Source organism: Thermobia domestica, chromosome 12 (assembly GCF_964235325.1).
Source record: "Thermobia domestica chromosome 12, izTheDome1.hap1.1, whole genome shotgun sequence".
Taxonomy (NCBI): Eukaryota; Metazoa; Arthropoda; class Insecta; order Zygentoma; family Lepismatidae; genus Thermobia; species Thermobia domestica.
Window position 1 is genome coordinate 140,430,874 of NC_137465.1, and position 14,919 is coordinate 140,445,792.

Genomic DNA, 14,919 nt, shown 5'->3' on the forward strand with positions numbered 1-14,919 from the left:
ACGACCCACCACCCACCATTACCCACCACCCACCGTGACCCACTCTGACCCGCCACCCACCGTGACCCACCACCCACGCTGACCCACTCTGACCCACCGTGACCCACCACCCACCATGAACCACTTTCATCCACTGTGACCTATTCTAACTCACCAAAATCCATCATCATCAACTCTGAACACGATTCACGGCCTCTTCTGTACTCACTAAAGAGTTTACACTTGTAATAAAACAAGACTGTGACATTGTCACTAATCGGAGTTTGAATTTCTAGTCAATCGCTCAAGCACCACTCTGTTAGAATAACGGTGGATCTGACCTTTATGATATAAAATGGTAAAGTGTTTGTCAGTGAGTGAATTGAAACAGTTCGAGGTGGGGGAAAATTAGTGTGTGCCTAAAATATACTTGTACTAAGAGAGTATTCTTGCAAGTGTTACTTTCTGAACGCATTCCAAATGAAACTTCTGCTCGGGTACCCTACGTGAGAGCATCTTCATAAAGTATGCTCATAATTGTAGTTTGTGTAATCACTAAAACACCACGTTAAATTTAAGTTACAAATCTGCATAATTCCAATTATTATGAATATTTATTTAAAGTAGTTTATCTAAAGCAAAGAAGAGACTTACTAAAAAATAGGTACAAAGTTGAATAACACAAATAAGCCATTAGTAATATAAGTATGTATTTTCTATAACTCGTAATTTTCCACCTTAAAACAAACCTGAAATCGGGTTTATTTCGTGTTGGTAACTTTTACATGGTAGACCATCCGCAGCGGAATGATATCCATCCTTCAGCCAAGAAATAACTAGCTCTTCTACTTTGAGCTTGTCTAGCGGTGGGCCATTAACATTGATGAACAACAAGTTAGACAATGTTTGAGCACTTAATCTATTTCTAATATCAGTCATCTGTAAATTCATAAGGGGAAATCCCCGTTCGTACTCTGTCGTGGAAACTGATAATACTTCTACCCGATTTCTGCAACTCCTCATCGACAATCTGCTTGTTAGACTTAAGTCTGATAACGATTTTTCTTGGTCAGTTTTGAAATACTCAGCAAGAAGTATCATCTCTCTATCACCATACAACATATTTTCCATATCACCACGTCAGTTGGCAATGTCGACTCATGGAGAACAGAAACTTCGTCTACCACGCCTTCGATAGGGAATCTTGTGATAAATTATCAATTAAAGCCTGATAAACTGATGATTTCTGATTTGTTTATAAATTTAATTTTTGTAATTACACATGAAGGTTTGATGCCATTACCAAGTTCCCTCCCCCTTCTAGAAAGCGAAAGGGAACGAGGTTCCTGGAAAGTGTTCAGAGGTGAATGGGAATTTCCCTCCTTCTTCCTCTTCAATTACGGTACCACACTGCTGTTTGCCATTTGCCAAATTACGATTAATTTAAATTATCATAGTATAGTTATTTCCTTGTTGAATTATCAATACTTTTCAGTGGAAAAAAGGATGAAATGTGAAAGTTCCAAATCAAGGTAAGTAGACCAACGTAAAGGGAAAAAAGTGTAAAATTTTCTATACAATTATGCGTACAATCCAAACTTAAAATTTCCGTGTAATTAAGCTTACAGTACAAATTTTATGCCTATTTTAGTCACAAGTTTTTGGGTTGATTGTCCTGTGCTGTAAGCGCTCCATATAATAAACATAAGCTTCAGCAATTATTATAGTAGAAAGCAATGGATATATGAAGCCAAGCACTGTATTTATTGTTTTTGATTTTTTTTCTTAAATAACATCGACCGTTTTCGATCATTTTTACAAACCAACTCACTACCAATTTTCCATATATAGAAAGTGCCCATCCCCACATAAAGGAGAATTTTAAAAAAATGCTAGGACACATTCTGTTTATTTTCAATAAAGAGTTAATACACTGAATTTCAGCTCCGTAAGTTTAACGGCTTGCGAGATACTCATTTTTTTCCGCAAGAATTCGGATCCTCACTACCTCCTTAGGATATTATGTATTATAATGAAAGCAATATAACATCCCAGTTTGGATTAAGGCCTAACTATATACCAAAAGTAATTTGATTTGACTTTGCAATTTGACCATGATGATCAGGCACAAATAGTTACATTCATTTTTTTATATAATAATTTATATATTACAGTGATTCAAAAATGTATTTTTTCCAGTAGTTAGCTCCTCTAAAAACTCACAGATCTCGAAAACCAAGTAGTAGTATAAGTCCTATTGCTATTATTATAATTAAAAATATCAATATCCAAAAGCGCCTGAAGTTCTTTTTTCATTTGGTTAGATATACTCACCTCAGGTAAGTCGACAGAAACAAGTGGAAAAGGAAGAGAAATGAAGGTCTTGAAAGTAAAATGAAGACAAATTTACCAGTCTTCAGAAGATACTGTCTACCATGCAGTGAGCAAAGAGGGTCGGTAGATCATACTAAGTCGGTAGGTCGCAGTGGGTCATGGTGGGTGGTGGATCGAAGTGGGTCACGGTAGATGGTGGGTCACAGTGGGTCACATGCTGTTGACCCACGACCCACTGACCCACTGAGAAAACTTGACCCACTTGACCCACTGACACACTCCATCTCTGCCACTCACCCACCGCGAAATATAAACTTCAACTCAAACTAATACCTACTCAAAATCATTTCCTGGAAAAATATAAACAAGATACTCATATATAACAAACAAATATAAACAAAATATAAATAAAAATATAAATAAGAAAATATAAGGAACTTTTGTGTGTGTCTTAATGACTTACTCGAGATTTCCTTGTTTAACTCAAAAACAAGTTATATACACGTTGCTCAATGAAGAAAGTTGAATTAAGTTGATTTTAGTTTAGCGTCCCTTTCAGCAGGGAGGCTATATGAGACGTGGGCCTACAGATTAACGTGGAATCCGAACCACATGAGCTCCCGCCAGGATTCGAACGCGGGTCTCCCACGCCAAAGGTGCGTACGCTAACCGCTTAGCCGCGGAGGAACTCTCAATGAAGAAAGTATCACGAAATGTTCTTCAAGTTCAGTCTACGTCATCGGCAGAGCCGTAACTTGTGGGGGGCAACTGACACCCCAAAGAAGCTCCCATCCGTTCGAGGGGGCCCACTTTGAGACAAAATTTTCGTACTCCATATACGATAGAAACATGAAATTAGAAATGAAGCATCAAATAGGGTCGCTACATTACATAAACAAAACAGCACACAAAAGGTAAATAGAACAAAAATGAGTTTCGGACCCATTTCAGTAAAAAATGTCTACTATTAGGGGTTCTAGAAATAATACTTATTCGTATGGCATTGAGATTTATCAATATTGTCCCCTTAATAATTTTGTCATATATGGAATGAGCCCAGGGAGTAACTAACTGAATCGCAGACCTTGCCGTGAGGGATGGCTCACAGGCTCCGGTGGACCCATAAAGATTAAGAGAAAGTTGGAAAGAGGGACCCAAGAATCAAAAGAACAACTTTTTCTAGGGAGCCTAAATAAGCTTATTAATGCTTGCCCCCCCTCCCCCTTAGAAACAAATCTAAGTTGCGGCGGTGGTCATAGGTTGCATGGATTGTCCCGATTTACATTACATTTCGTCTTTTACACAACTTCTAATTTCCAAAGAAGAAAAGACGACAGAAATGTTCACATTCTTTAAATTGCATCAACATGCGTAGAAATAGACAGTTCTATGCTTATGTTCCATAACTACTAGTTTATTTTCTTATGTTCATATGAGGAATTTGTGACAAATTGAGGCCACATGAGCATGAGGCTGCTTATCATGAGGCGCAATCCACTACAGGTTCTAATTCCTCTGAAGAGCAATGTCAATGTCCTCTGTATATCCTGTAGTGTTGGTGGGAATACGTCGGAAAGACATGAGGTAAGTGGCAAACAATAATACTCCAGTTGGGGCGATTTGTTTAAAATAAATTGTGAAAGCAGGGATTGGGATTACGTTGTGAGCTTCGACTGAGTGTACTTCTGTGCTACGTCTACAGCCGATTTTGAGTGCTCTTTAGTTTCGTTGTTCTCGCATTATAGGGTATTTGACTTGTGTCGTGTTCTCTTCCTTTTATTTACTACGTGTGCAGTGCATTAGTGCAAGTTTTTTTAAATTTTTTTTCTCTGTCGTCGCTGCCAAATATGGCAGCCTCCTCAGACGGACATGTGCTCCAATCAAATAATATGGATACTTCATCATCTACTACTTCTACTTCTCATGTATCTACTGTGCCCTATGCACACACTACCAACAACAGCTATAAAAATCACCATCTAGGACCTTATGTCGTCCACGTGTCCTCTACGTCTGCCTTGGGCAAACAACATCCTATGAAGTTAGGCCGACTCCTATATAATAACAATCTCACAGATGTCACCGATATTCGCAATCTTGGCCCTCAGGGTTTAAAGGTCTTTTTTCGAACTGGCAAAGCAGCCAACGATTTCCTACAACATCCTTTATTAGCGGCACATAATTGGCGTGCTTACATTCCACATTACGCCGTTTCATGTCAGGGTATCTTACGAGGAGTCGATCCGTCCTTAACGGACGATGAACTCATCACTGCGTTACGCAGTAGCGCTCCAATCTTACATGTTCGCCGTATGTTCCGTAAATGTTCTTCGTCTGATGTTTCTACAGTTCCCCCTACCTCTGACTCTTCTTTACCTCCAACCTCCGATTCTCCACCTTCTGTTACGGATTCTTCCATCCTCACCGGAACAATCGTAGTCACTTTTGATGCCAACACTCTCCCCTCCCATTGCAACCTTTTCTATTTTCACCTTCCCGTCGAAACATATATTCCGAGACTAAAGCAATGTACTAACTGCCTTTTTTTACGGCCATTTTAAGCAGGCCTGTCGTGGTAAACAATCTTGTGTTAGGTGCGGCCTCCCCGGCCACCTCCCTTCCTCCTGCTCTGCACCTCCCAAATGTAAGCACTGTGCTGGTGACCACGTGGCTACCTTCCCTCAGTGTTCTGAACGCCTTATACAAATTCAAATTAATACTCTGATGGCTACAGAACATCTATCCTATACCGATGCCAAACGACGCTATTTAACCACGACCCCTGCACAGCGCTCCTTAAAGGGAGATCCACTTCCCCATTCTACTTCGTCCTCTCTTGCCAATTCTAGCTTTACTCCGTCCTCTTTCCCTACCTCTGCTTCCTTTTCATATTCAGCTGTTACTTCTCGGCCTTCCACTTCTCATTCTCCTTCCTCTCCTTCCGGTGCTAGAAAAAAGCGCTCTCTCAGTCCTCACTCTTCGCCTGCTTTTTCTGCCCGTCCCCCACCTCTTCCAACTGACCGATCCCCTTTAGCATTTTCTCCCCTTCCCAGCACTGTCACAGCTTTTCAGAAACCGTCAAATGCGGCAGATCCTATACCTTCTTTTTCCTCCGCTGTTACTTCCATCCTTTCTATTTTAGAAAAATCGCAACATAAATTTTCTCCTCCCGACTATAAATCTTGCATTACTATACTCAAACTATTACAATCACATTCACTATAAAATCATCTGGTTCCTGCTTTTCTACTCTCTTACAATGGAACATGAGGAGTTCTCGCAGTAAAATGTATGCCTTACATCACCTCATATCTCTATTCCATCCGTCTTTTCTCTTACTCCAAGAAACCTGGCTTACAGATTCCTACCGTTTTAACACCCCTTCCTACATTGGCTTCATGATGTACGCCCAGACGGTCGAGGGGGACTCTCTCTCGGCATTCATAATTCTTTACCTTACGTACTACACCCTCCTCCCATCCAATACCCAGAAGTTCAACGTCAAATGGTCACCGTTCACTCTCTCACTCTGGTTAACCTCTACATTCCTCCTCACGTTCACCTTCCTGATCATCTCTGGCTCTATCTTTTTAATTTCCTTACCCCTCCCTGGATTGTAGGTGGCGACGTAAATTGTACTCACCCGTTCTGGGGGGCTCCTTTTTCCACCCCGCTGGCTCTGCCCTGTATCGTCTACTTCCCACCTTACCCTGTACTCTTCTGAATACTGGCACTCCTACGCGTCTTCCCCGTCCCCGTGAACTTCCTACCGCACCCGATCTCACCTTTTGTTCTCCATCTTACTCTAGCCACCTTACATGGACTGTTACTTCCGATTCCTATGGCAGTGATCACTTTCCTATCATTTTACATAACTCTACTTCTCCTTCCTTTCCATCCTCCTCCTCTATAGGCCGCCCATATTCTACTAACCTCGATTGGTCGCTTTATTCTTCCTACTTTGACCATTTTTCTCCCCCTCCCTCGTCTAGTGATCCTCTCCATCTTCACACTGCTTTTTGTTCTCGTCTTTCTCAAGCAGTATCACACTCCCACCCTGATCCTTCTCCCTCCATTCGTTCCTCTATTGTCCATTCTCCTTATCCTAAATGGTGGACTAGGGAATGTCAGCAATGGATTTTCCGACGGCGTCAAGCCCTTAAAACATACCTCGCCACTCGCTCCTATTCCAATTTCCTGATATATCAACAAACCAAAGCCACTACGACCCGTATTCTTCAACAAACCCGTCGTAATGCCTGGCGCCAATTTTGTTCCAACCTACGTTATGGTTCCTCTTTATCCTCCATTTGGAAATTTTACTGGTCCCTTCGTAACAAGACATGTCGTCCTCCCTCTGGTGAATCTGTTTCCTCTCCCTGGCTTCATCAATTCCATTCCCAGTTAGCACCATCCACATGTCTCTTCCCTCCTCTCTGGTTTTCTCCTCTATATTCTCCAGAACCATCAACCCCTATCCATCTTCCTTTCACTATGTCTGAACTTTCTCCCATCTTATCCCGTCTACCCAACTCCTCATCTGGCAAAGACGGTATACATTACCGCCACCTACAACATCTTCCTCCACTGTACCAGAACTTCCTACTCACCTTATATAACACTGTATGGTTTTCTGAACGAATTCCCCCTCCGTGAAAAGATTATGTTATTCTTCCCATCCTCAAACCCACAAAACAACCAGGTATCGCTGAACATTATCGTCCTATTGCCCTCTCCTCATGTCTTTTAAAGGTCTTCGAACATCTCCTGAAACAACGCCTCCAATGGTTCTGTGAACACCACCTTTTATCTTACAAACAACAATACGGTTGTCGACTAGGTTCCAGTGTTTGTGACTGTCTGTCTGTTCTTATCTCTGATATTTGGCTTGCTTTTTCCCGTACCCAGTTTGTTTTTGCCGTATTTATTGATCTTTCTCAGGCTTATGACTCTGTTCCCCTTTATGATCTCATAGATATACTTTGGCAACAAGACATCCCTTCGAAATATCTCCGCATCATTTACAACCTTCTGGTCCAACGTATCTTGTATCTTCGCCTCGGTTCCCAACTCTCTGAAGGTCGCACCACTTCCCAAGGTCTTCCTCAAGGTTCTGTATTATCTCCTCTTTTGTCCAATCTCTTCCTGGCCCCGATTCTTCGCCAAACCAGTAACACTGTCCGGGTTCTTTCCTATTGTGATGATTTAGTCTTCTATATTACTTCTCCCTGCCCTCAACTAGCTATACCTCAACTTATTTCAGCTCTCACTTTCTCCACCTGGTGTTCTACACATGGCTTAAGAATAAACTGGACCAAAACTTCCTTTCTAGTCTTTACTCGCAAACGCTCTCGCGCCCTACCCTCCCTTACTTTCACCGGTATCACTCTTCCTCGCCGTCCTTCAGTTAAATACCTTGGAATCGTTTTAGACTCTTCTTTACGTTGGACCCCCCATTATCATCTTCTACATCAAAAAACATCATCCTTCTTACGTTTAATTCGTTCTATTTCTACTTCTACTTGGTCTACAGATTTTCGTGTTCTCCTCCTGTTATATAAACAGGTTTACTTACCTATTTTAACGTATGGTGGTTTCTTTCTATCTCCATCTCCTTCTCGAGTCTTTCATAAATTCCAATCCCTTCAATATACTACTCTCTGCCGTACTCTTAGTCTTCCTTCCACCACTGCTGCCACTGCGCTTTATTCTGAGACCCGAGTTCCACCTTTAGCAATTCACTTGAAACACCTCTCAAACAAATTCTGTCTTCAACGTTTCCAATTTACACGATCCTCTCTCCTCCCTAAACTCACTCTGCTTCGACACCTTCATACAGGCCGCAAACGTTCTCCATATCTCGCATCTCTCCCTTTCATATACTCCAGTTATCTAGATCTTGTACCACATCTATTACACATCCAGCGCACGTATACTCTCCCTTGCTACTTGCATGACTATCCAGTTCTTTCCCAATCTTTTTCTATAATTTTTCCCCCATACCCTTCTACCCACCTTTTCCCTCCCGCAACTTACCAACATCGCTTTTCCTCATCCATTCCTCCTCTCCCTCAGGACACTGTTCATTTGTACTGCGATGGATCTGGCCAGGGCGTGCATTTGGGATCAGCCTTCTACGATTCCTCTCTTCAACAATGTTTCAGCTTTCAACTGCCCCATTATGTCTCTACCTTTCTCACTGAAGCTTATGCCTTGTTTGCGACTCTTCTTCACTCTCTTCAGCATCAGTATACATCTATCTGTATCGCCACTGATTCTAAATCTCTCCTCCAATCCTTACAATCTTCCCTCTGGACTTCAAAATCCTCCTGGATTCTTTATGAAATCCGTTTTCTTTTATACCGCCGGACTTCCCTCAACTATACTACTTGCTTAATTTGATCCAAAGGCCATGTCAACATCCTCGGGAATTCTCTTGCCGATGCCGCAGCCCGTTTCGGAGCCCTGCATGGCACTCCCATAGATCTTTCAGTCTCGCCTATTGACCTTTTTCCACGACTTATTACACTTCATTATTAACGCTGGACTGCTTATAATGCCTCCTGTACAAACGCACGTTGGTACTGGTACCATCCTTGCTCTCTCCGCTCTCCATCTTGGTTTATTCAACATCCTTTCTCTCCCTCCTACCTCCATTTTCTGCTCCGTAACAGACTTCACATTCTGTATACTCCCCAACGCTTATATCTTCTCTGAAAACGTATTACTCCACTTTGTAATTGTGGTCTCGATACTGGCTCTATCGATCATCTCATTTTCTCTTGCCCTCTCTATCAACAATATCGCCCGCCATTTCTCTCTATTCTTCATAAATTTCACGGTTCTGGCCCTTTTAATGTAGATTCGTTCATTTTCACCTTATCCCCACCTGTTCTTACTGCCTATTATCTTTATTTACAAAGAACTAAGTTATTTAGCATCTTATAAGCATCTCTAAAGATTCATCTCAATTCCTCATCTTTTTCTTTTCATCATACCGTATATAATTGCCGGGAGAGCGATCTTCGCTAAGGCAAGTTGCAACCGCAGAAGAAGAAGAAGAAAGCAGGGAACTCCCGTTAAAGCTACCGGGTTCAAATCCCGTTGTAGGAATTATTAATTTTTCTGAATGGGAAGATTATGTAATTGGTGTTGTAATTATGTCATTCCTTTATAATAATAATAATAATAATAATAATAATAATAATAATAATAATTATTATTATTATTATTATTATTATTATTATTATTATTATTATTATTATTATTATTATTAATACCACAATGGAAAGAAAAAGTAACATAGTCTAAGGTATTCACAGGAACATAAAAGATATACAGTGTGTCAGATGTTTCTTAGGTTTACCCATGAACGCAATAATATTGTTACGTTTACGGATTTACAGATAGAATTATCATTTTATGACAACAAGAAGTGGAATATAAAGATTTGTTAGCTGATAACAGTAATGCATTTTGTTTCGTCCTTCTTCTAGGTAGAAAGGTGACGACATCTTAAATAGGATCATTCCCGTGACTACCGTTGTAAGTTCGATCACAATTTGTGCACAGCTAGGAACGATTCCCATTAACTAACGTTTGACCCATACTACAGCAGTAAGGACGTGTTTAGCCATTATGTATTCATCAATTCTTGTTCAAACACGTTACTTGCCAGACGGTTACGAATGATGTAATTTTGTGTTAATGGCATTTCACCTGTGAAGGAAGTCCTCTCAACTCTTAGACCCAGAGAAATTGGATATTTTTCATGTTAATAAACGTCAGAAGTATCAGTATGGTAGATTGTAAAAAAATATGAATTGCCACACATGGAATCGAACTTGCGTCCCCAACATTACGAAACTAACGCTTAAACCACTACTCTAAGACATCACTGTTGTGAAAGAAGGAAAAAATGGAGCTGTAGTGAATTGAGTAATTACACACTTTTCCGATTCCAGTGTAATAATGCTGAAACTGTCTGATTTCAGTCTTGATAAAATAGTAAAGTATTATGCAGAAAGAATAGTCCAGAGAAGTCAACTTTAAATTGACAACTCATATGTACGGAGGCAGCTCCATATGCTATCGCCTTGGGGCCCTGATTTTTCACGGCACGGCATTGGGCAGATACTTATATTGATTGGAATCTGGTGTTTCAGGGCACTTTATTATTTTTTTAAGTTAATTAATTTAACGAACCTTCCTCAGTACCTTGTTTCCTATTTTTACGCGTTTTACTTACTTATTTTTACAGTTTCTCCACTAACTCTTTAAGAACAGGGACAAAAACACAGAAACATTGAAGAGAATAAAAATCACAAACACTACTCGTGCCTTCTTCCCTTGCGTGAAGTAAAACAATAAAATATGGGAATATGCAATTTTTGGTCTTCCGTCTTCTATGTGTTCTCAAATATGTAAAATCAAACCAAACAAAGAGCAATACTACTACGCAAAACGCTCAACATGTTAACTATTCATAACATAACTATTGAATGATCCGAAGAACTCCAGTATATCCACAAATTATCATTTGTCATATTTTACCGACTTACGTCATGACTCTTCTGACAACCTGATACTTTAAATGTTGTTAATACGCAAAGTTCATTAATCTCAGCACTTATTCTCTTACTCTCTTATGATCATCACAACCTTTAGGGTATTTCCCGTAGACATAGAAAGGTGAAATGTAGTATCCAGGCTTGGTGCAACATGCAAGTAAACAAATAAAAAGCAATAGGATGATATTTCCCTCCGCCAAGTCCCCTTCAATGTAGTGTTGTTTATTCAACAAAAACACGTGAAATCCAATCAGAAAATTCATAAAATATAAAATATGTAGCCAAGTCTCAACTTTGAAATAATAATAATAATAATAATAATAATAATAATAATAATAATAATAATAATAATAATAATAATAATAATAATAATAATAATAATTGAATAACAGGATTACAATATCAATTACGTAAACAATACCTTCCAATCAAGAAAAAATAATAAATGCCACACCGGGATTCGAACGCGGGTGACTGTAATGGCAGTTCTCTGCTTTCACACTTTGCTATCACTTCCTCAGACACAGATAAGAAAATAAACTAGTACTTATGTTAAATAATCATAGCACATACTATTTCTAGACGTGTTTATATAATTCAAAGAATGTGAAAATAATTTCTATCGTCTTTTCTTCCTTGGAAACTAGAAGGTAAAGAAGAATTGTAGGGATGGGCACGAGCGAGTTTTCACTCAAACTCGACTCGACTCAAAACAGACATCTTTGAACTCGACTCGAGAACTCAACTCGAAAAATTTCCTCTAACTTGACTCGAATCTGACTAGAGTTTAGATTCGAGAAGAGTCAAAACGAAGAAAATCGAGCCAAATGCTGTGTGTAGTTTCAAGTACTTTTTTGAAGTATCCTACATAATATAATATTTATCAATGATGCTACTACTACTACTACTACTACTACTACTACTACTACTACTACTTATTATTATTATTATTATTATTATTATTATTATTATTATTATTATTATTACTATTATTATTATTATTATTATTATTATTATTATTATTATTATTATTATTATTATTATTATTACTTTTAGAATGGATCCGTATAGTAAAACTGCAAGCTTATTTTAATGAAAAAAGTTTTATGAAAATTTTAAAAAATCCTTGGGCAAGGTTTTAACTCACGCCAAAAAGTGTTTTCATTACTAGGGATGGCCTTTTTCGAAAAATCTGTTTTTCGATTTTCGGAAATTTCATTTTTCGTTTTTTCGTTTTTCGCTTTTTTGAAAAATTTTTCGTTTTTCGTTTTTTCGAAAAATTTTTCGTTTTTCGTTTGTCGAAAAATTTTTCGTTTTTCGTTTTTCGAATAAAATTTCGTTTTTCGTTTTTCGTTTTCGAAAAAGCCATTTTTCGAAAAAGTATTTTTCGAAAAAATGTGGCCATCCCATTCTCAAGATTAAAGAGATTCGCAGTCACGTCCGGATGTGTGCAACACTGGCACTAGTACCCGTAGAGTATATTTCTGATGGTTTGTTGATCAACATGGAGGCTGTCCGATTAGACGAAGAGTCGATGTCTTCAATGATTACGGAGCAATGGCTGGAAAATCCAAATTTTTCTCCGGAAAGTTGGAATTGTAGCAGTCACAGGAATCGAACAAATAAAGCAGTAGAAGACTGACACAAATGCTTAAACAAAATATTATCCAGAACCCTGCAGATTTCCAGTCTTGTGAAGACTATTGAGGGAAGATTCTATATGTAATCATGTTTTCAGAAGAATGGAAATGCTGAGCATTACTCAAAAGAACGGAAAAGCCATGTATATGAAAGTTGACGACAGGATACAGTCAATACTTCATAATTTGAGAGAACTTGTTGACCTGAGAAAATGTCTCAGTCGCTTGAGCGTTGTATGTACATAACCTTGAACAATTTCCTATGAGGGCGCGGCGGCTCAGTGGTAGAGCGTTTACCTCCGGTGCTTGGGGTCCCTGGTTCGATCCCAGCTCGCACCGTGTGGACCTTGTGGTGGACAAACACCGTGCTCGTGGGTTTTCTCGGTATTCTCCCGTTTCCTCATTTCGTAGCGTTGCACCATTTCATCCATTATTTTGCTCATTAGCATCTCCCTTAGTTACGCAGCCCCATTCGAGGTCCCTCGTGACTATATGTTTAGCGTATGAGTTTTCGGCTCGGGAGACCGGGTTCGATTCCAGCCTGGAGCTCAAGTGGTTTGTATCTCATGTTACGCTGAGTTCACGTCTCTATAGCTGAGTAGGACGCTAAACTAAAACCAATATCCTCATCATCATCGGAACACATTTGCAAGGTGTTAAGCTTAAAATAAAAACTAGATTGCGAATCTTCTATTTATATGTTTTCTTTTCACTTGAAAAATATTTTGAGTCTCTATAAAAGAAGGAAACACAACAATCATTTGAGATTTTACATTTAAAGAGAGAAAAAATGATTAATTAGACTTATATTATACTAGCAGCGTTCACCCCGCTTCGCTGCGGTCACCCCGGAACGCAATAAACTTTGTTACTTAGATAATTTTTACTTTTTCGCTTTCAAGTGATATGATAAAAACCATAGAAGATTGCAGTAAATCTTAACATTATATCGCCTGTCATTTATGTTAACCCGCCCCGCTTCGCTGCGGTCATCCCGGTGCTGGCATATTGTAAAAGTGTCTGTAAAAATAAGCAAATCAATTAAAAAATTTTAAACAGAAGATTCAAGCTATTTTCCGCTGTATATCGCCTGTTATTTATGTTAACCCGCCGAGTGACACGGTCATGCGGGTTGCATATAAATACGTTTATTTTTACCTATGATGAACTAATCTATATATATAAAAGAGAACGTACAAAATCCTTTGTCCGCTCATCACGCTAATACGGCTGAACCAATTTCTTTCATTTTTGGGGGGTTATTAGGATTTGGACCCTAGATGGTTTTTATCATATCACTTTAATTTTTAATTACCAGTGTCTTGAGATAATTGACCATTCAAGTGTCCATAACGTACAAATCCTTTGTTATTAGTTCATCATAGGTAAAAATAAACGTATTTATATGCAACCCGCATGACCGTGTCACTCGGCGGGTTAACATAAATGACAGGCGATATACAGCGGAAAATAGCTTGAATCTTCTGTTTAAAATTTTTTAATTGATTTGCTTATTTTTACAGACACTTTTACAATATGCCAGCACCGGGATGACCGCAGCGAAGCGGGGCGGGTTAACATAAATGACAGGCGATATAATGTTAAGATTTACTGCAATCTTCTATGGTTTTTATCATATCACTTGAAAGCGAAAAAGTAAAAATTATCTAAGTAACAAAGTTTATTGCGTTCCGGGGTGACCGCAGCGAAGCGGGGTGAACGCTGCTAGTAACAAAGGATTTGTACGTTATGGACACTTGAATGGTCAATTATCTCAAGACACTGGTAATTAAAAATTAAAGTGATATGATAAAAACCATCTAGGGTCCAAATCCTAATAACCCCCCAAAAATGAAAGAAATTGGTTCAGCCGTATTAGCGTGATGAGCGGACAAAGGATTTTGTACGTTCTCTTTTATATATATAGATAGACTAGCAGCGTTCACCCCGCTTCGCTGCGGTCACCCCGGAACGCAATAAACTTTGTTACTTAGATAATTTTTACTTTTTCGCTTTCAAGTGATATGATAAAAACCATAGAAGATTGCAGTAAATCTTAACATTATATCGCCTGTCATTTATGTTAACCCGCCCCGCTTCGCTGCGGTCATCCCGGTGCTGGCATATTGTAAAAGTGTCTGTAAAAATAAGCAAATCAATTAAAAAATTTTAAACAGAAGATTCAAGCTATTTTCCGCTGTATATCGCCTGTCATTTATGTTAACCCGCCGAGTGACACGGTCATGCGGGTTGCATATAAATACGTTTATTTTTACCTATGATGAACTAATAACAAAGGATTTGTACGTTATGGACACTTGAATGGTCAATTATCTCAAGACACTGGTAATTAAAAATTAAAGTGATATGATAAAAACCATCTAGGGTCCAAATCC